This window comes from Oncorhynchus masou, chromosome 13 (assembly GCF_036934945.1).
Source record: "Oncorhynchus masou masou isolate Uvic2021 chromosome 13, UVic_Omas_1.1, whole genome shotgun sequence".
Taxonomy (NCBI): Eukaryota; Metazoa; Chordata; class Actinopteri; order Salmoniformes; family Salmonidae; genus Oncorhynchus; species Oncorhynchus masou.
In genome coordinates, this window is record NC_088224.1 from 84,318,446 (window position 1) to 84,339,954 (window position 21,509).

The 21,509-nt window shown below is 49.3% G+C and overlaps 1 protein-coding gene across 1 annotated transcript in view; it reads right to left on the reverse strand.

Annotated features, from left to right (window-relative positions):
- Nucleotides 1–21,509, reverse strand: part of LOC135553147 (NADPH oxidase 4) — a 92,663-nt gene that overhangs the window by 38,075 nt on the left and 33,079 nt on the right.

The window sequence follows — 21,509 nt, forward strand, 5'->3', positions numbered from 1 at the left end:
GCTTGTTTGGGGTTGTGGTAGGACTAGCTGACTGTAGCTTGTATGGGGTTGTGGTAGGACTAGCAGTACTGTAGCTTGTTTGGGGTTGTGGTAGGACTAGCAGTACTGTAGCTTGTTTGGGGTTGTGGTAGGACACAGTACTGTAGCTTGTATGGGGTTGTGGTAGGACTGGCTGACTGTAGCTTGTTTGGGGTTGTGGTAGGACTGGCAGTACTGTAGCTTGTTTGGGGTTGTGGTAGGACTGGCTGTACTGTAGCTTGTATGGGGTTGTGGTAGGACTAGCTGACTGTAGCTTGTATGGGGTTGTGGTAGGACTAGTAGTACTGTAGCTTGTTTGGGGTTGTGGTAGGACTATCAGTACTGTAGCTTGTTTGGGGTTGTGGTAGGACTGGCTGTACTGTAGCTTGTTTGGGGTTGTGGTAGGACTGGCTGACTGTAGCTTGTTTGGGGATGGTAGGACTGGCTGTACTGTAGCTTGTTTGGGGTTGTGGTATGACTAGCTGACTGTAGATTGCATGGGGTTGTGGTAGGACTAGCAGTACTGTAGCTTGTTTGGGGTTGTGGTAGGACTAGCTATACTGTAGCTTGTATGGGGTTGTGGTAGGACAAGCACTGTAGCTTGTATGGGGTTGTGGTAGGACTAGCAGTACTGTAGCTTGTATGGGGTTGTGGTAGGATTAGCTGACTGTAGCTTTTTGGGGTTGTGGTAGGACTAGCTGTACTGTAGCTTGTTTGGGGTTGTGGTAGGACAGCAGTACTGTAGCTTGTTTGGGGTTGTGGTAGGACAGGCAGTACTGTAGCTTGTTTGGGGTTGTGGTGGGACTAGCAGTACTGTAGCTTGTTCAGGGATGTGGTAGGACTGGCAGTACTGTAGCTTGTTTGGGGTTGTGGTAGGACTAGCAGTACTGTAGCTTGTTTGGGGTTGTGGTAGGACTGGCTGTACTGTAGCTTGTATGGGGTTGTGGTAGGACTGGCTGTACTGTAGCTTGTATGGGGTTGTGGTAGGACAAGCAGTACTGTAGCTTGTTCATGGTTGTGGTAGGACTGGCTGTACTGTAGCTTGTTTGGGGTTGTGGGACTGGCTGTACTGTAGCTTGTTTGGGGTTGTGGTAGGACTGGCTGTACTGTAGCTTGTATGGGGTTGTGGTAGGACTAGCAGTACTGTAGCTTGTATGGGGTTGTGGTAAGACTAGCAGTACTGTAGCTTGTATGGGGTTGTGGTAGGACTAGCAGTACTGTAGCTTGTATGGGGTTGTGGTAGGAGTAGCAGTACTGTAGCTTGTATGGGGTTGTGGTAGGACTAGCTATACTGTAGCTTTTTGGGGTTGTGGTAGGACTAGCAGTACTGTAGCTTGTTTGGGGTTGTGGTAGGACTAGTGTACTGTAGCTTGTTTGGGGTTGTGGTAGGACTGGCAGTACTGTAGCTTGTTTGGGGTTGTGGTAGGACTGGGTGTACTTTTGCCTGTTTGGGGTTGTGGTAGGACTAGCAGTACTGTAGCTTGTTTGGGGTTGTGGTAGGACTGGCTGTACTGTAGCTTGTTTGGGGTTGTGGTAGGACTAGCAGTACTGTAGCTTGTTTGGGGTTGTGGTAGGACAGGCAGTACTGTAGCTTGTTTGGGGTTGTGGTGGGACTAGCAGTACTGTAGCTTGTTCAGGGATGTGGTAGGACTGGCTGTACCGTAGCTTGTTGGGGTTGTGGTAGGACTGGCTGTACTGTAGCTTGTTTGGGGTTGTGGTAGGACTGGCTGTACTGTAGCTTGTATGGGGTTGTGGTAGGACTAGCAGTACTGTACTGTTCATGGCTGGACTGGCTGTACTGTAGCTTGTTTGGGGTTGTGATATGACTGGGACTGGCTGTTTACACTGGCTGTACTTGTTTGGGGTTGTGGTAGGACTAGCAGTACTGTAGCTTGTATGGGGTTGTGGTAGGACTAGCTAGTACTGTAGCTTGTTTGGGGTTGTGGTAGGACTAGCAGTACTGTAGCTTTTTGGGGTTGTGGTAGGACTGGCTGTACTGTAGCTTGTTTGGGGTTGTGGTAGGACTAGCTGTACTGTAGCTTGTATGGGGTTGTGGTAGGACTGGCAGTACTGTAGCTTGTATGGGGTTGTGGTAGGACTGGCTGTACTGTAGCTTGTTTGGGGTTGTGGTAGGACTGGCTTACGGTAGCTTGTATGGGGTTGTGGTAGGACTAGCAGTACTGTAATGGTTGTGGTAGGACTGGCTGTACTGTAGCCTGACTGTATAATGGGGTTGGGGTAGGACTAGCTATACTGTAGCTTGTTTGGGGTTGTGGTAGGACTAGCAGTACTGTAGCTTGTATGGGGTTGTGGTAGGACTAGCAGTACTGTAGCTTGTTTGGGGTTGTGGTAGCTGGACTTGTGGGGTTGCAGTAGGACTAGCAGTACTTGGTTTGGGGTTGTGGTGGGACATGTACTGTAGCTTGTTTGGGGTTGTGGTAGGAATAGCTGACTGTAGCTTGTATGGGGTTGTGGTAGGACTGTAGTACTGTAGCTTGTTTGGGGTTGTGGTAGGACTATCAGTACTGTTAGCTTGTATGGGGTTATGGTAGGACTGGCTGTACTGTCGCTTGGGGTTGTGGTAGGACTGGCTGTACTGTAGCTTGTATGGGGTTATGGTAGGACTGGCTGTACTGTAGCTTGTATGGGGTTGTGGTAGGACTAGCAGTACTGTAGCTTGTTCATGGATGTGGTAGGACGGGCTGTACTGTAGCTTGTTTGGGGTTGTGGAATGACTGGCTGTACTGTAGATTGCATGGGGTTGTGGTAGGACTGGCTGTACTGTAGCTTGTATGGGGTTGGGGTAGGACTAGCTATACTGTAGCTTGTTTGGGGTTGTGGTAGGACTAGCAGTACTGTAGCTTGTATGGGGTTGTGGTAGGACTAGCAGTACTGTAGCTTGTATGGGGTTGTGGTAGGACTGGCTATACTGTAGCTTTTTGGGGTTGGGGCAGCTTGTTTGGGGCTGTACTGTAGCTTGTTTGGGGTTGTGGTAGGACTAGCGTTGTGGTGGGACTACAGTACTGTAGCTTGTTTGGGGTTGTGGTAGGACAGGCAGGACTTGTTGTGGTGGGCAGTACTGTAGCTTGTTCAGGGATGTGGTAGGACTGGCTTGTTGTGGGGTTGTGGTAGGACTGGCTGTACTGTAGCTTGTATGGGGTTGTGGTAGGACTGGCTGTACTGTAGCTTGTATGGGGTTGTGGTAGGACTAGCAGTACTGTAGCTTGTTCATGGTTGTGGTTGGACTGGCTGTACTGTAGCTTGTTTGGGGTTGTGATAGGACTGGCTGTACTGTAGCTTGTTTGGGGTTGTGGTAGGACTAGCAGTACTGTAGCTTGTATGGGGTTGTGGTAGGACTAGCTATACTGTAGCTTTTTGGGGAAACTGTAGCTTTTTTGGGGTTGTGGTAGGAGTACTGTAGCTTGTTTGGGGTTGTGGTAGGACTGGCTGTATGGGGTTGTGTAGCTTGTTAGCTTGTATGGGGATGTGGTAGGACTTGCTGTACTGTAGCTTGTTGGGGTTGTGGTAGGACTGGTTGTACTGTAGCTTGTTTGGGGGTAGGACTGGCTGTACTGTAGCTTGCATGGGGTTGTGGTAGGACTAGCAGTACTGTAGCTTGTATGGGGTTGTGGTAGGACTATCAGTACTGTAGCAAGTAGCTTGTTTGGGGTTGTGTAGGACAAGCTGACTGTAGCAGACTAGCAGCACTGTAGCTTGTATGGAGTTGTGGTAGGACTAGACCGTACAAGGCTTGTTTGGTATGGGGTTGTGGTAGGACTAGCAGTACTGTAGCTTGCATGGGGTTGTGGTAGGACTAGCAGTACTGTAGCTTGTATGGGGTTGTGGTAGGACTAGCAGTACTGTAGCTTGTTTGGGGTTGTGGTAGGACTGGCTATACTGTAGCTTGTTTGGGGTTGTGGTAGGAGTAGCAGTACTGTAGCTTGTTTGGGGTTGTGGTAGGACTGGCTGTACTGTAGCTTGTTTGGAGTTGTGGTAGGACTAGCTGACTGTGGCTTGTATGGGGTTGTGGTAGGACAGCAGTACTGTAGCATGGGGTTGTGGTAGGACGTACTGTAGCTTGTTCAGGCATGTGGTAGGACTGGCTGTACTGTAGGTAGAGGACTAGCTGTACTGTAGCTTGTATGGGGTTGTGGTAGGACTAGCAGTACTGTAGCATGGGGTTGTGGTAGGACTAGACTAGCAGTACTGTAGCTTGTTTGGGGTTGTGGTAGGACTAGGACTGTAGCTTGTTTGGGGTTGTGGTAGGACTAAGGACTGGCTGTACTGTAGCTTGTTTGGGGTTGTGGTAGGACTGGCAATACTGTAGCTTGTTTGGGGTTGTGGTAGGACTGGCTGTACTGTAGCTTGTATGGGGTTGTGGTAGGACTGGCTGTACTGTAGCTTGTATGGGGTTGTGGTAGGAAAAGCAGACAACTGGCTGTACTGTAGCTTGTTTGGGGTTGTGGTAGGACTGGCAGTACTGTAGCTTGTTTGGGGTTGTGGTAGGAGAGGGTTGTGGTAGGACTGGCTGTACTGTAGCTTGTATGGGGTAGGACTGTGGTAGGTATGGGGTTGTGGTAGGAAAAGCAGTACTGTAGCTTGTTCATGGTTGTGGTAGGACTGGCTGTACTGTAGCTTGTTTGGGGTTGTGGTAGGACTGGCAGTACTGTAGCTTGTTTGTGGTTGTGGGAGGAGCTGTACTGTAGCTTGTATGGGGTTGTGGAAGGACTAGCAGTACTGCAGCATGTTTGGGGTTGTGGTAGGACAGGCAGTACTGTAGCTTGTTTGGGGTTGTGGTGGGACTAGCAGTACTGTAGCTTGTTCAGGGATGTGGTAGGACTGGCTGTACTGTAGCTTGTTTGGGGTTGTGGTAGGACTGGCAGTACTGTAGCTTGTTTGGGGTTGTGGTAGGACTGGCTGTACTGTAGCTTGTATGGGGTTATGGTAGGACTAGCAGTACTGTAGCTTGTTTGGGGTTGTGGTAGGACTGGCTGTACTGTAGCTTGTATGGGGTTGTGGTAGGACTAGCAGTACTGTAGCTTGCATGGGATTGTGGTAGGACTCGCAGTACTGTAGCTTGATTGGGGTTGTGGTAGGACTGGCAGTGCTGTAGCTTGTTTGGGGTTGTGGTAGGACTGGCTGTACTGTAGCTTGTTTGGGGTTGTGGTAGGACTGGCTGTACTGTAGCTTGTTTGGGGTTGTGGTAGGATTAGCAGTACTGTAGCTTGTATGGGGTTGTGGTAGGACTAGCAGTACTGTAGCTTGTATGGGGTTGTGGTAGGACTAGCCGTACTGTAGCTTGTTTCGGGTTGTGGTAGGACTAGCCATACTGTAGCTTGTATGGGGTTGTGGTAGGACTGGCTGACTGTAGCTTGTATGGGGTTGTGGTAGGACTAGCAGTACTGTAGCTTGTTTGGGGTTGTGGTAGGACTAGCAGTACTGTAGCTTGTTTGGGGATGTGGTAGGACTGGCTGTACTGTAGCTTGTTTGGGGTTGTGGTAGGACTAGCAGACTGTAGCTTGTTTGGGGTTGTGGTAGGACTGGCTGTACTGTAGCTTGTATGGGGTTGTGGTAGGACTAGCAGTACTGTAGCTTGTTTGGGGTTGTGGTAGGACTTGTACTGTAGCTTGTTCATGGTTGTGGTAGGACTGGCTGTACTGTAGCTTGTTTGGGGTTGTGGTAGGACTAGCACTATAGACTGTATGGGGTTTGTTTAGCAGTGCTGGCTTGTTTGGGGTGTGGTAGGACTGGCAGTACTGTAGCTTGTTTGGGGTTGTGGTAGGACTGGCAGTACTGTAGCTTGTTTGGGGTTGTGGTAGGACTAGCAGTTGTAGATTGTTTGGGGTTGTGGTAGGACTGGCAGTACTGTACTGTAGGACTGGCAGTTGTAGCTTGGGGTTGTGGTAGGACTAGCTGACTGTAGCTTGTATGGGGTTGGTAGGACTAGCAGTACTGTAGCTTGCATGGGGTTGTGGTAGTACTAGCAGTACTGTAGCTTGTTTGGGGTTGTGGTAGGACTGGCAGTACTGTAGCTTGGTTGTGGTAGGACTGGCTGTACTGTAGCTTGTATGGGGTTGTGGTAGGACTATCAGTACTGTAGCTTGTTTGGGGTTGTGGTAGGACTGGCTGTACTGTAGCTTGTTTGGGGTTGTGGTAGGACTAGCTGACTGTAGCTTGTATGGAGTTGTGGTAGGTCTAGCAGTACTGTAGCTTGTATTGGGTTGTGGTAGGACTAGCTGACTGTAGCTTGTATGGGGTTGTAGGACAAGCAGTACTAGGACTAGCCGTACTGTAGCTTGTTTGGGTTTGTGGTAGGACTAGCAGTACTGTAGCTTGTTTGGGGTTGTGGTAGGACTAGTAGTACTGTAGCTTGTTTGGGGTTGTGGTAGGACTAGCAGTACTGTAGCTTGTTTGGGGTTGTGGTAGGACTAGTAGTACTGTAGCTTGTTTGGGGTTGTGGTAGGACTAGATGTACTTTTGCCTGTTTGGGGTTGTGGTAGGACTAGCTGTACTGTAGCTTGTTTGGGGTTGTGGAAGGACTAGCAGTGCTGTAGCTTGTTTGGGGTGTGTAGGACTAGCAGGACTAGCAGTACTGTAGCTTGTTTGGGGTTGTGGTAGGACTAGCAGTACTGTAGCTTGTTTGGGGTTGTGGTAGGACTAGCTTGTTTGGGGTTGTGGTAGGATTGGCAGTACTGTAGCTTGTTGGGGTTGTGGTAGGACTTGTAGCTTGTTTGGGGTTGTGGTAGGACTGGCTGTACTGTAGCTTGTTTGGGGTTGTGGTAGGACTGGCTGTACTGTAGCTTGTTTGGGGTTGTGGTAGGACTAGCAGTACTGTAGCTTGTTTGGGGTTGTGGTAGGACTGGCTGTACTGTAGCTTGTTTGGGGTTGTGGTAGGACTGGACTAGCCATACTGTAGCTTGTATGGGGTTGTGGTAGGACTGGCTGGACTTGTATGGGGTTGTGGTAGGACTGTACTGTAGCTTGTTTGGGGTTGTGGTAGGACTAGCAGTACTGTAGCTTGTTCAGGGATGTGGTAGGACTGGCTGTACTGTAGCTTGTTTGGGGTTGTGGTAGGACTAGCAGTGCTGTAGCTTGTTTGGGGTTGTAGTAGGACTGTACTGTAGCTTGTATGGGGTTGTGGTAGGACTAGCAGTACTGTAGCTTGTTTGGGGTTGTGGTAGGACTGGCAGTACTGTAGCTTGTTCATGGTTGTGGTAGGACTGGCTGTACTGTAGCTTGTTTGGGGTTGTGGTAGGACTAGCTGACTATAGATTGTATGGGGTTGTGGTAGGACTAGCAGTGCTGTAGCTTGTTTGGGGTTGTGGTAGGACTGGCAGTACTGTAGCTTGTTTGGGGTTGTGGTAGGACTGGCAGTACTGTAGCTTGTTTGGGGTTGTGGTAGGACTAGCAGTAATGTAGATTGTTTGGGGTTGTGGTAGGACTGGCAGTACTGTAGCTTGTTTGGGGTTGTGGAAGGACTGGCAGTACTGTAGCTTGTTTGGGGTTGTGGTAGGACTAGCTGACTGTAGCTTGTATGGGGCTGTGGTAGGACTAGCAGTACTGTAGCTTGCATGGGGTTGTGGTAGTACTAGCAGTACTGGCTTGTTTGGGGTTGTGGTAGGACTGGGACTAGCTTGTTCATGCTTGTGGTAGGACTGGCTGTACTGTAGCTTGTATGGGGTTGTGGTAGGACTATCAGTACTGTAGCTTGTTTGGGGTTGTGGTAGGACTATCAGTACTGTAGCTTGTTTGGGGTTGTGGTAGGACTAGCTGACTGTAGCTTGTATGGAGTTGTGGTAGGTCTAGCAGTACTGTAGCTTGTATTGGGTTGTGGTAGGGCTGACTGTAGCTTGTATGGGGTTGTGGTAGGACAAGCAGTACTGTAGCTTGTTTGGGGTTGTGGTAGGACTAGCAGTACTGTAGCTTGTTTGGGCTTGTGGTAGGACTAGTAGCTGTAGCTTGTTTGGGGTTGTGGTAGGACTAGATGTACTTTTGCTTGTTACTGTAGCTTGTTTGGGGTTGTGGTAGGACTAGCAGTGCTGTAGCTTGTTTGGGGTTGTGGTAGGACTAGCAGTACTGTAGCTTGTTTGGGGTTGTGGTAGGATTAGCAGTACTGTAGCTTGTATGGGGTTGTGGTAGGACTAGCAGTACTGTAGCTTGTTTGGGGTTGTGGTAGGACTAGCCGTACTGCGGGTTGTGGTAGGACTAGCCATACTGTAGCTTGTTTGGGGTTGTGGTAGGACTGGTACTGTAGCTTGTATGGGGTTGTGGTAGGACTAGCAGTACTGTAGCTTGTTTGGGGTTGTGGTAGGACTAGCAGTACTGTAGCTTGTTCAGGGATGTGGTAGGACTGGCTGTACTTGTTTGGGGTTGTGGTAGGACTAGCAGTGCTGTAGCTTGTTTGGGGTTGTAGTAGGACTGGCTGTACTGTAGCTTGTATGGGGTTGTGGTAGGACTAGCAGTACTGTAGCTTGTTTGGGGTTGTGGTAGGACTGGCAGTACTGTAGCTTGTTACTGTAGGACTTGTACTGTAGCTTGTATGGGGTTGTGGTATGACTGGCTCTACTGTAGTTTGTATGGGGTTGTGGTAGGACTAGCAGTACTGTAGCTTGTTTGGGGTTGTGGTAGGACTAGCTGCCTATAGATTGTATGGGGTTGTGGTAGGACTAGCAGTGCTGTAGCTTGTTTGGGGTTGTGGTAGGACTGGCAGTACTGTAGCTTGTTTGGGGTTGTGGTAGGACTGGCAGTACTGTAGCTTGTTTGGGGTTGTGGTAGGACTCGCAGTACTGTAGCTTGTTTGGGGTTGTGGTAGGACTGTCTGTACTGTAGCTTGTATGGGGTTATGGTAGGACTGACTAGCAGTGCTGTAGCTTGTTTGGGGTTGTGGTAGGACTGGCAGTACTGTAGCTTGTTTGGGGTTGTGGTAGGACTGGCAGTACTGTAGCTTGTTTGGGGTTGTGATGACTAGCAGTACTGTAGCTTGTTTGGGGTTGTGGTAGGACTGTCTGTACTGTAGCTTGTGGGGTTATGGTAGGACTAGCAGTACTGTAGATTGTTTGGGGTTGTGGTAGGACTGGCTATACTGTAGCTTGTTTGGGGTTGTGGTAGGACTAGCTGACTGTAGCTTGTATGGGGTTGTGGTAGGACTAGCAGTACTGTAGCTTGCATGGGGTTGTGGTAGGACTAGCAGTACTGTAGCTTGTTTGGGGTTGTGGTAGGACTGGCAGTACTGTAGCTTGTTCATGCTTGTGGTAGGACTGGCTGTACTGTAGCTTGTATGGGGTTGTGGTAGGACTATCAGTACTGTAGCTTGTTTGGGGTTGTGGTAGGACTGGCTGTACTGTAGCTTGTTTGGGGTTGTGGTAGGACTAGCTGACTGTAGCTTGTATGGAGTTGTGGTAGGTCTAGCAGTACTGTAGCTAGGACTAGCTACTGTAGCTTGTATGGGGTTGTGGTAGGACCAGCAGTACTGTAGCTTGTTTGGGGTTGTGGTAGGACTAGCCGTACTGTAGCTTGTTTGGGGTTGTGGTAGGACTAGCAGTACTGTAGCTTGTTTGGGGTTGTGTAGTACTAGCAGTACTGTAGCTTGTTTGGGGTTGTGGTAGGACAGGAAGTACTGTAGCTTGTTCATGCTTGTTAGGACTGGCTGTACTGTAGCTTGTGGGGGTAGGACTATCAGTACTGTAGCTTGTTTGGGGTTGTGGTAGGACTGGCTGTACTGTAGCTTGTTTGGGGTTGTGGTAGGACTAGCTGACTGTAGCTTGTATGGAGTTGTAGGTAGGACTATTGGGTTGTGGCAGTACTGTAGCTTGTATGGGGTTTGTTAGCAGTACTGTAGCTTGTTTGGGGTTGTGGTAGGACTAGCAGTACTGTAGCTTGTTTGGGGTTGTGGTAGGACTAGTGGTAGCTTGTTTGGGGTTGTGGTAGGACTAGTAGTACTGTACTTGTTTGGGGTTGTGGTAGGACTAGCAGTACTGTACTTGTTTGGGGTTGTGTAGGACTTGTAGCTTGTTTGGGGTTGTGGTAGGACTAGGACTAGGACTAGCAGTACTGTAGCTTGTTTGGGGTTTGTAGCAGTGCTGTAGCTTGTTTGTGGTAGGACTAGCAGTACTGTAGCTTGTTTGGGGTTGTGGTAGGATTTGCAGTACTGTAGCTTGTATGGGGTTGTGGTAGGACTGGCTGACTGTAGCTTGTATGGGGTTGTGGTAGGACTAGCAGTACTGTAGCTTGTATGGGGTTGTGGTAGGACTAGCAGTACTGTAGCTTGTATGGGGTTGTGGTAGGACTAGCCGTACTGTACGGGTTGTGGTAGGACTAGCCATACTTAGTTTGGGGTTGTTAGGACTGGTGACTGAGCTTGTATGGGGTTGTGGTAGGACTGTACTGTAGCTTGTTTGGGGTTGTGGTAGGACTAGCAGTACTGTAGCTTGTTCAGGGATGTGGTAGGACTGGCTGTACTGTAGCTTGTTTGGGGTTGTGGTAGGACTAGCAGTGCTGTACTGTAGGACTGGCTGTACTTGCTTGTATGGGGTTGTGGTAGGACTAGCAGTACTGTAGCTTGTTTGGGGTTGTGGTAGGACTGGCAGTACTGTAGCTTGTTCATGCTTGTGGTAGGACTGGCTGTACTGGCTTGTATGGGGTTGTGGTAGGACTATCAGTACTGTAGCTTGTTTGGGGTTGTGGTAGGACTGGCTGTACTGTAGCTTGTTTGGGGTTGTGGTAGGACTAGCTGACTGTAGCTTGTATGGAGTTGTGGTAGGTCTAGCAGTACTGTAGGTTGTATTGGGTTGTGGTAGGACTAGCTGACTGTAGCTTGTATGGGGTTGTAGGACTAGCAGTACTGTAGCTTGTTTGGGGTTGTGGTAGGACTAGCCGTACTGTAGCTTGTTTGGGGTTGTGGTAGGACTAGCAGTACTGTAGCTTGTTTGGGGTTGTGGTAGGACTAGTAGTACTGTAGCTTGTTTGGGGTTGTGGTAGGACTAGCAGTACTGTAGCTTGTTTGGGGTTGTGGTAGGACTAGTAGTACTGTAGCTTGTTTGGGGTTGTGGTAGGACTAGATGTACTTTTGCCTGTTTGGGGTTGTGGTAGGACTAGCAGTACTGTAGCTTGTTTGGGGTTGTGGAAGGACTAGCAGTGCTGTAGCTTGTTTGGGGTTGTGGTAGGACTAGCAGTACTGTAGCTTGTTTGGGGTTGTGGTAGGATTAGCAGTACTGTAGCTTGTATGGGGTTGTGGTAGGACTGGCTGACTGTAGCTTGTATGGGGTTGTGGTAGGACTAGCAGTACTGTAGCTTGTTTGGGGTTGTGGAAGGACTAGCCGACTGTAGCTTGTTTCGGGTTGTGGTAGGACTAGCCATACTGTAGCTTGTATGGGGTTGTGTAGGACTGGCTGACTGTAGCTTGTATGGGGTTGTGGTAGGACTAGCAGTACTGTAGCTTGTTTGGGGTTGTGGTAGGACTAGCAGTTGTAGCTTGTTCAGGGATGTGGTAGGACTGGCTGTACTGTAGCTTGTTTGGGGTTGTGGTAGGACTAGCAGTGCTGTAGCTTGTTTGGGGTTGTAGTAGGACTTGTACTGTAGCTTGTATGGGTTGTGGTAGGACTAGCAGTACTGTAGCTTGTTTGGGGTTGTGGTAGGACTGGCAGTACTGTAGCTTGTTCATGGTTGTGGTAAGACTGGCTGTACTGTAGCTTGTTTGGGGTTGTGGTATGACTGGCTCTACTGTAGTTTGTATGGGGTTGTGGTAGGACTAGCAGTACTGTAGCTTGTTTGGGGTTGTGGTAGGACTAGCTGACTATAGATTGTATGGGGTTGTGGTAGGACTAGCAGTGCTGTAGCTTGTTTGGGGTTGTGGTAGGACTGGCAGTACTGTAGCTTGTTTGGGGTTGTGGTAGGACTGGCAGTACTGTAGCTTGTTCAGGGATGTGGTAGGACTGGCTGTACTGTAGCTTGTTTGGGGTTGTGGTAGGACTAGAGTGCTGTAGCTTGTTTGGGGTTGTAGTAGGACTGGCTGTACTGTAGCTTGTATGGGGTTGTGGTAGGACTAGCAGTACTGTAGCTTGTTTGGGGTTGTGGTAGGACTGGCAGTACTGTAGCTTGTTCATGGTTGTGGTAGGACTGGCTGTACTGTAGCTTGTTTGGGGTTGTGGTATGACTGGCTCTACTGTAGTTTGTATGGGGTTGTGGTAGGACTAGCAGTACTGTAGCTTGTTTGGGGTTTGTAGGACTGGCAGTACTGTAGCTTGTTCATGCTTGTGGTAGGACTAGCAGTGCTGTAGCTTGTTTGGGGTTGTGGTAGGGAGTACTGTAGCTTGTTTGGGGTTGTGGTAGGACTGGCTGTACTGTAGCTTGTTTGGGGTTGTGGTAGACTAGAGTGCTGTAGCTTGTTTGGGGTTGTAGTAGGACTGGCTGTACTGTAGCTTGTATGGGGTTGTGGTAGGACTAGCAGTACTGTAGCTTGTTTGGGGTTGTGGTAGGACTGGCAGTACTGTAGCTTGTTCATGGTTGTGGTAAGACTGGCTGTACTGTAGCTTGTTTGGGGTTGTGGTATGACTGGTACTGTAGTTTGTATGGGGTTGTGGTAGGACTAGCAGTACTGTAGCTTGTTTGGGGTTGTGGTAGGACTAGGACTATAGATTGTATGGGGTTGTGGTAGGACTAGCAGTGCTGTAGCTTGTTTGGGGTTGTGGTAGGACTGGCAGTACTGTAGCTTGTTTGGGGTTGTGGTAGGACTGGCAGGGCTTGTTCAGGGATGTGGTAGGACTGGCTGTACTGTAGCTTGTTTGGGGTTGTGGTAGGACTAGCAGTGCTGTAGCTTGTTTGGGGTTGTAGTAGGACTGGCTGTACTGTAGCTTGTATGGGGTTGTGGTAGGACTAGCAGTACTGTAGCTTGTTTGGGGTTGTGGTAGGACTGGCAGTACTGTAGCTTGTTCATGGTTGTGGTAGGACTGGCTGTACTGTAGCTTGTTTGGGGTTGTGGTATGACTGGCTCTACTGTAGTTTGTATGGGGTTGTGGTAGGACTAGCAGTACTGTAGCTTGTTTGGGGTTGTGGTAGGACTGGCAGTACTGTAGCTTGTTCATGCTTGTGTAGGACTAGCAGTGCTGTAGCTTGTTTGGGGTTGTGGTAGGACTGGCAGTACTGTAGCTTGTTTGGGGTTGTGGTAGGACTGGCAGTACTGTAGCTTGTTTGGGGTTGTGGTAGGACTAGCAGTACTGTAGATTGTTTGGGGTTGTGGTAGGACTGGCTGTACTGTAGCTTGTTTGGGGTTGTGGTAGGACTGGCAGCTGTAGCTTGTCATGCTTGTGGTAGGACTTGTACTATGGGGTTGTGGTAGGACTGTAGCTTGTTTGGGGTTGTGGTAGGACTGGCTGTACTGTAGCTTGTTTGGGGTTGTGGTAGGACTAGCTGACTGTAGCTTGTATGGGGTTGTGGTAGGACTGGCTGTACTGTAGCTTGTTTGGGGTTGTGGTAGGACTAGCAGTGCTGTAGCTTGTTTGGGGTTGGGTAGGACTGGCTGTACTGTAGGACTTGTGGTAGGACTAGCAGTACTGTAGCTTGTTTGGGGTTGTGGTATGACTGGCTGTACTGTAGCTTGTTTGGGGTTGTGGTAGGACTGGCTGTACTGTAGTTTGTATGGGGTTGTGGTAGGACTAGCAGTACTGTAGCTTGTTTGGGGTTGTGGTAGGACTAGCTGACTATAGATTGTATGGGGTTGTGGTAGGACTAGCAGTGCTGTAGCTTGTTTGGGGTTGTGGTAGGACTGGCAGTACTGTAGCTTGTTTGGGGTTGTGGTAGGACTGGCAGTACTGTAGCTTGTTGGGGTTGTGGTAGGACTGGCTGTACTGTAGCTTGTTTGGGGTTTGTTAGCAGTGCTGTAGCTTGTTTGGGGTTGTAGTAGGACTGGCTGTACTGTAGCTTGTATGGGGTTGTGGTAGGACTAGCAGTACTGTAGCTTGTTTGGGGTTGTGGTAGGACTGGCAGTACTGTAGCTTGTTCATGGTTGTGGTAGGACTGGCTGTACTGTAGCTTGTTTGGGGTTGTGGTAGGACTGGCTGTACTGTAGTTTGTATGGGGTTGTGGTAGGACTAGGACTGGCAGTACTGTAGCTTGTTCATGCTTGTGGTAGGACTAGCAGTGCTGTAGTTAGCTTGTTTGGGGTTGTGGTAGGACTGGCAGTACTGTAGCTTGTTTGGGGTTGTGGTAGGACTAGCAGTACTGTAGATTGTTTGGGGTTGTGGTAGGACTGGCTGTACTGTAGCTTGTTTGGGGTTGTGGTAGGACTGGCAGTACTGTAGCTTGTTTGGGGTTGTGGTAGGACTGGCTGTACTGTAGCTTGTATGGGGTTGTGGTAGGACTAGCAGTACTGTAGCTTGTTTGGGGTTGTGGTAGGACTGGCTGTACTGTAGCTTGTTTGGGGTTGTGGTAGGACTAGCTGACTGTAGCTTGTATGGAGTTGTGGTAGGTCTAGCAGTACTGTAGCTTGTATTGGGGTTGTGGTAGGACAAGCAGTACTGTAGCTTGTTTGGGGTTGTGGTAGGACTAGCCGTACTGTAGCTTGTTTGGGGTTGTGGTAGGACTAGCAGTACTGTAGCTTGTTTGGGGTTGTGGTAGGACTAGTAGTACTGTAGCTTGTTTGGGGTTGTGGTAGGACTAGCAATACTGTAGCTTGTTTGGGGTTGTGGTAGGACTAGTAGTACTGTAGCTTGTTTGGGGTTGTGGTAGACTAGATGTACTTTTGCCTGTTTGGGGTTGTGGTAGGACTAGCAGTACTGTACTTGTTTGGGGTTGTGGAAGGACTAGCAGTGCTGTAGCTTGTTTGGGGTTGTGGTAGGACTAGCAGTACTGTAGCTTGTTTGGGGTTGTGGTAGGACTAGCAGTACTGTAGCTTGTATGGGGTTGTGGTAGGACTAGCAGTACTGTAGCTTGTATGGGGTTGTGGTTGTACTGTAGCTTGTTTGGGTTGTGGTAGGACTAGCATACTGTACTTGTATGGGGTTGTGGTAGGACTGGCTGACTGTAGCTTGTATGGGGTTGTGGTAGGACTAGCAGTACTGTAGCTTGTTTGGGGTTGTGGTAGGACTAGCAGTACTGTAGCTTGTTGGGATGTGGTAGGACTGGCTGTACTGTAGCTTGTTTGGGGTTGTGGTAGGACTAGCAGTGCTGTAGCTTGTTTGGGGTTGTAGTAGGACTGGCTGTACTGTAGCTTGTATGGGGTTGTGGTAGGACTAGCAGTACTGTAGCTTGTTTGGGGTTGTGGTAGGACAGTACTGTAGCTTGTTCATGGTTGTGGTAGGACTGGCTGTACTGTAGCTTGTATGGGGTTGTGGTATGACTGGCTCTACTGTAGTTTGTATGGGGTTGTGGTAGGACTAGCAGTACTGTAGCTTGTTTGGGGTTGTGGTAGGACTAGCTGACTATAGATTGTATGGGGTTGTGGTAGGACTAGCAGTACTGTAGCTTGTTTGGGGTTGTGGTAGGACTGGCAGTACTGTAGCTTGTTTGGGGTTGTGGTAGGACTGTAGCTTGTTTGGGGTTGTGGTAGGACTCGCAGTACTGTAGCTTGTTTGGGGTTGTGGTAGGACTGTCTGTACTGTAGCTTGTATGGGGTTATGGTAGGACTAGCAGTACTGTAGATTGTTTGGGGTTGTGGTAGGACTAGCAGTACTGTAGCTTGTTTGGGGTTGTGGTAGGACTGGCAGTACTTTAGCTTGTTTGGGGTTGTGGTAGGACTGGCAGTACTGTAGCTTGTTTGGGGTTGTGGTAGGACTAGCAGTACTGTAGCTTGTTTGGGGTTGTGGTAGGACTGGCAGTACTGTAGCTTGTTTGGGGTTGTGGTAGGACTGGCAGTACTGTAGCTTGTTTGGGGTTGTGATAGGACTAGCAGTACTGTAGCTTGTTTGGGGTTGTGGTAGGACTGTCTGTACTGTAGCTTGTATGGGGTTATGGTAGGACTAGCAGTACTGTAGATTGTTTGGGGTTGTGGTAGGACTGGCTATACTGTAGCTTATTTGGGTTTGTGGTAGGACTGGCAGTACTGTAGCTTGTTTGGGGTTGTGGTAGGACTGGCTGGGGTTGTGGTAGTAGCAGTACTGTAGCTTGTTTGGGGTTGTGGTAGGACTTGTACTGTAGCTTGTTCATGGTTGTGGTAGGACTGGCTGTACTGTAGCTTGTATGGGGTGTGGTAGGACTATCAGTACTGTAGCTTGTTTGGGGTTGTGGTAGGACTGGCTGTACTGTAGCTTGTTTGGGGTTGTGGTAGGACTGGCTGTACTGTAGTACTTGTTTGGGGTTGTGGTAGGACTGGCTGTACTGTAGCAGTACTGTAGCTTGTTTGGGGTTGTGGTGGACTAGGTGTAGCTTGTTTGGGGTTGTGGTAGGACTAGCAGTACTGTAGCTTGTTTGGGGTTGTGGTAGGACTAGCAGTACTGTAGCTTGTTTGGGGTTGTGGTAGGACTGGAAGTACTGTAGCTTGTTCATGCTTGTGGTAGGACTGGCTGTACTGTAGCTTGTATGGGGTTGTTGTAGGACTAGCAGTACTGTAGCTTGTTTGGGGTTGTGGTAGGACTGGCTGTACTGTAGCTTGTTTGGGGTTGTGGTAGGACTAGCTGACTGTAGCTTGTATGGAGTAGTGGTAGGTCTAGCAGTACTGTAGCTTGTATTGGGTTGTGGTAGGACTAGCTGACTGTAGCTTGTATGGGGTTGTGGTAGGACTAGCAGTACTGTAGCTTGTTTGGGGTTGTGGTAGGACTAGCCGTACTGTAGCTTGTTTGGGGTTGTGGTAGGACTAGCAGTACTGTATCTTGTTTGGGGTTGTGGTAGGACTAGTAGTACTGTAGCTTGTTTGGGGTTGTGGTAGGACTAGCAGTACTGTAGCTTGTTTGGGGTTGTGGTAGGACTAGTAGTACTGTAGCTGTAGCTAGATGTACTTTTGCCTGTTTGGGGTTGTGGTAGGACTAGCAGTACTATAGCTTGTTTGGGGTTGTGGAAGGACTAGCAGTACTGTAGCTTGTTTGGGGTTGTGGTAGGACTGGCTGTACTGTAGCTTGTTTGGGGTTGTGGTAGGATTAGCAGTACTGTAGCTTGTATGGGGTTGTGGTAGGACTGGCTGACTGTAGCTTGTATGGGGTTGTGGTAGGACTAGCAGTACTGTAGCTTGTATGGGGTTGTGGTAGGACTAGCAGTACTGTAGCTTGTATGGGGTTGTGGTAGGACTAGCCGTACTGTAGCTTACTAGGACTAGCCATACTGTAGCTTGTATGGGGTTGTGGTAGGACTGGCTGACTGTAGCTTGTATGGGGTTGTGGTAGGACTAGCAGTACTGTAGCTTGTTTGGGGTTGTGGGGTACTGTAGCTTGTTCAGGGATGTGGTAGGACTGGCTGTACTGTAGCAGTGCTGTAGCTTGTTTGGGGTTGTGGTAGGACTGGCTGTACTGTAGCTTGTATGGGGTTGTGGTAGGACTAGCAGTACTGTAGCTTGTTTGGGGTTGTGGTAGGACTGGCAGTACTGTAGCTTGTTCATGCTTGTGGTGGACTGGCTGTACTGTAGCTTGTATGGGGTTGTGGTAGGACTAGCAGTACTGTAGCTTGTTTGGGGTTGTGGTAGGACTGGCTGTACTGTAGCTTGTTTGGGGTTGTGGTAGGACTAGCTGTACTGTAGCTTGTATGGGGTTGTGGTAGGACTAGCAGTACTGTAGCTTGTATTGGGGTTGTGGTAGGACTAGCTGACTGTAGCTTGTATGGGGTTGTGGTAGGACTAGCAGTACTGTAGCTTGTTTGGGGTTGTGGTAGGACTAGCCGTACTGTAGCTTGTTTGGGGTTGTGGTAGGACTAGCAGTACTGTAGCTTGTTTGGGGTTGTGGTAGGACTAGCAGTACTGTAGCTTGTTTGGGGTTGTGGTAGGACTAGCAGTACTGTAGCTAGTACTGTAGCTTGTTTGGGGTTGTGGTAGGACTAGATGTACTTTTGCCTGTTTGGGGTTGTGGTAGGACTAGCAGTACTGTAGCTTGTTTGGGGTTGTGGAAGCTAGCAGTGCTGTAGCTTGTTTGGGGTTGTGGTAGGACTAGCAGTACTGTAGCTTGTTTGGGGTTGTGGTAGGATTAGCAGTACTGTAGCTTGTATGGGGTTGTGGTAGGACTGGCTGACTGTAGCTTGTATGGGGTTGTGGTAGGACTAGCAGTACTGTAGCTTGTTTGGGGTTGTGGTAGGACTAGCTTGGCCATACTGTACTTGTATGGGGCTTGTAGGACTTGGGGTTGTGGTAGGACTAGCAGTAGTACTTGTTTGGGGCTTGTTTGGGGTAGGACTGTGGTAGCTTGTTTGGGGACTGGCTAGCACTGTAGCTTGTTTGGGGTTGTGGTAGGACTGGCTGTACTGTAGCTTGTATGGGGTTGTGGTAGGACTAGCAGTACTGTAGCTTGTTTGGGGTTGTGGTAGGACTGGCAGTACTGTAGCTTGTTCATGGTTGTGGTAGGACTGGCTGTACTGTAGCTTGTTTGGGGTTGTGGTATGACTGGCTCTACTGTAGTTTGTATGGGGTTGTGGTAGGACTAGCAGTACTGTAGCTTGTTTGGGGTTGTGGTAGGACTAGCTGACTATAGATTGTATGGGGTTGTGGTAGGACTAGCAGTGCTGTAGCTTGATTGGGGTTGTGGTAGGACTGGCAGTACTGTAGCTTGTTTGGGGTTGTGGTAGGACTGGCAGTACTGTAGCTTGTTTGGGGTTGTGGTAGGACTCGCAGTACTGTAGCTTGTTTGGGGTTGTGGTAGGACTGTCTGTACTGGCTTGTATGGGGTTATGGTAGGACTAGCAGTACTGTAGATTGTTTGGGGTTGTGGTAGGACTGGCTGTACTGTAGCTTGTTTGGGGTTGTGGTAGGACTGGCAGTACTGTAGCTTGTTTGGGGTTGTGTAGGACTAGCTGACTGTAGCTTGTATGGGGTTGTGTAGCAGTACTGTAGCTTGCATGGGGTTGTGGTAGGACTAGCAGTACTGTAGCTTGTATGGGGTTGTGGTAGGACTAGCAGTACTGTAGCTTGTATGGGGTTGTGGTAGGACTAGCCGTACTGTAGCTTGTTTGGGTTGTTAGGACTAGCCATACTGTAGGATGGGGTTGTGGTAGGACTGGTGACTGTAGCTTGTATGGGGTTGTGGTAGGACTAGCAGTACTGTAGCTTGTTTGGGGTTGTGGTAGGACTAGGACTGGCTGTACTGTAGCTTGTTTGGGGTTGTGGTAGGACTGGCAGTACTGTAGCTTGTTTGGGGTTGTGGTAGGACTGGCTGTACTGTAGCTTGTATGGGGTTGTGGTAGGACTAGCAGTACTGTAGCTTGTTTGGGGTTGTGGTAGGACTGGCAGTACTGTAGCTTGTTCACTTGTGGTAGGACTGGTACTGTAGCTTGTTTGGGGTTGTGGTAGGACTGGCTGTACTGTAGCTTGTTTGGGGTTGTGGTAGGACTAGCTGACTGTAGCTTGTATGGGGTTGTGGTAGGTCTAGCAGTACTGTAGCTTGTATTGGGTTGTGGTAGGACTAGCTGACTGTAGCTTGTATGGGGTTGTGGTAGCACTAGCAGTACTGTAGCTTGTTTGGGGTTGTGGTAGGACTAGCCGTACTGTAGCTTGTTTGGGGTTGTGGTAGGACTGCAGTACTGTAGCTTGTTTGGGGTTGTGGTAGGACTAGTAGTACTGTAGCTTGTTTGGGGTTGTGGTAGGACTAGTAGTACTGTAGCTTGTTTGGGGTGTGGTAGGACTAGATGTACTTTGCTTGTTTGGGGTTGTGGTAGGACTAGCAGTACTGTAGCTTGTTTGGGGTTGTGGTAGGACTAGCAGTGCTGTAGCTTGTTTGGGGTTGTGGTAGGACTAGCAGTACTGTAGCTTGTTTGGGGTTGTGGTAGGACTAGCAGTACTGTAGCTTGTATGGGGTTGTGGTAGGACTGGCTGACTGTAGCTTGTATGGGGTTGTGGTAGGACTAGCAGTACTGTAGCTTGTTTGGGGTTGTGGAAGGACTAGGTACGGGTTGTGGTAGGACTAGCCATACTGTAGCTTGTATGGGGTTGTGGTAGGACTGGCTGACTGTAGCTTGTATGGGGTTGTGGTAGGCTTGTAGCTTGTTTGGGGTTGTGGTAGGACTAGCAGTACTGTAGCTTGTTCAGGGATGTGGTAGGACTGGCTGTTGTAGCTTGTTTGGGGTTTGTAGGACTAGCAGTGCTGTAGCTTGTTTGGGGTTGTTGTAGGACTGGCTGTACTGTAGCTTGTATGGGGTTGTGGTAGGACTAGCAGTACTGTAGCTTGTTTGGGGTTGTGGTAGGACTGGCAGTACTGTAGCTTGTTCATGGTTGTGGTAAGACTGGCTGTACTGTAGCTTGTTTGGGGTTGTGGTGAGGACTGGCAGTACTGTAGCTTGTTTGGGGTTGTGGTAGGACTAGCTGACTGTAGCTTGTTGGGGTTGTGGTAGGACTAGCAGTACTGTAGCTTGTTTGGGGTTGTGGTAGGACTGGCAGTACTGTAGCTTGTTTGGGGTTGTGGTAGGACTGGCAGTACTGTAGCTTGTTTGTTTGGGTAGCTTGTTTGGGGTTGTAGGACTAGCAGTACTGTAGCTTGTTTGGGGTTGTGGTAGGACTGGCAGTACTGTAGCTTGTTTGGGGTTGTGGTAGGACTGGCAGTACTGTAGCTTTGTTTGCAGTACTGGCTTGTTTGGTAGGACTGCTGTACTGTAGCTTGTATGGGGTTGTGGTAGGACTAGCAGTACTGTAGCTTGTTTGGGGTTGTGGTAGGACTGGCTGTACTGTAGCTTGTTTGGGGTTGTGGTAGGACTAGCAGTACTGTAGCTTGTTTGACTGTAGGGGTTAGCTTGTTCATGCTTGTGGTAGGACTGTACTGTAGCTTGTTTGGGGTTGTGGTAGGACTAGCTGACTGTAGCTTGTATGGAGTTGTGGTAGGCTGTACTGTAGCTTGTTTGGGGTTGTGGTAGGACTAGCTGACTGTAGCTTGTATGGGGTTGTGGTAGGACTAGCAGTACTGTAGCTTGTTTGGGGTTGTGGTAGGACTAGCTGTACTGTAGCTTGTTTGGGGTTGTGGTAGGACTAGCAGTACTGTAGCTTGTTTGGGGTTGTGGTAGGACTAGCAGTACTGTAGCTTGTTTGGGGTTGTGGTAGGACTGGCTGTACTGTAGCTTGTTTGGGGTTGTGGTAGGACTGGCTGTACTGTAGCTTGTTTGGGGTTGTGGTAGGACTGGTTGTACTGTAGCTTGTATGGAGTTGTGGTAGGACTAGCAGTACTGTAGCTTGTTTGGGGTTGTGGTAGGACTAGCAGTACTGTAGCTTGTATGGGGTTGTGGTAGGACTATAGTACTGTAGCTTGTATGGGGTTGTGTAGGACTAGCTGACTGTAGCTTCATGGGGTTGTGGTAGGACTAGCAGTACTGTAGCTTGTTTGGGGTTGTGGTAGGACTAGCAGTACTGTAGCTTGTTTCATGTTAGGACTAGCAGTACTGTAGCT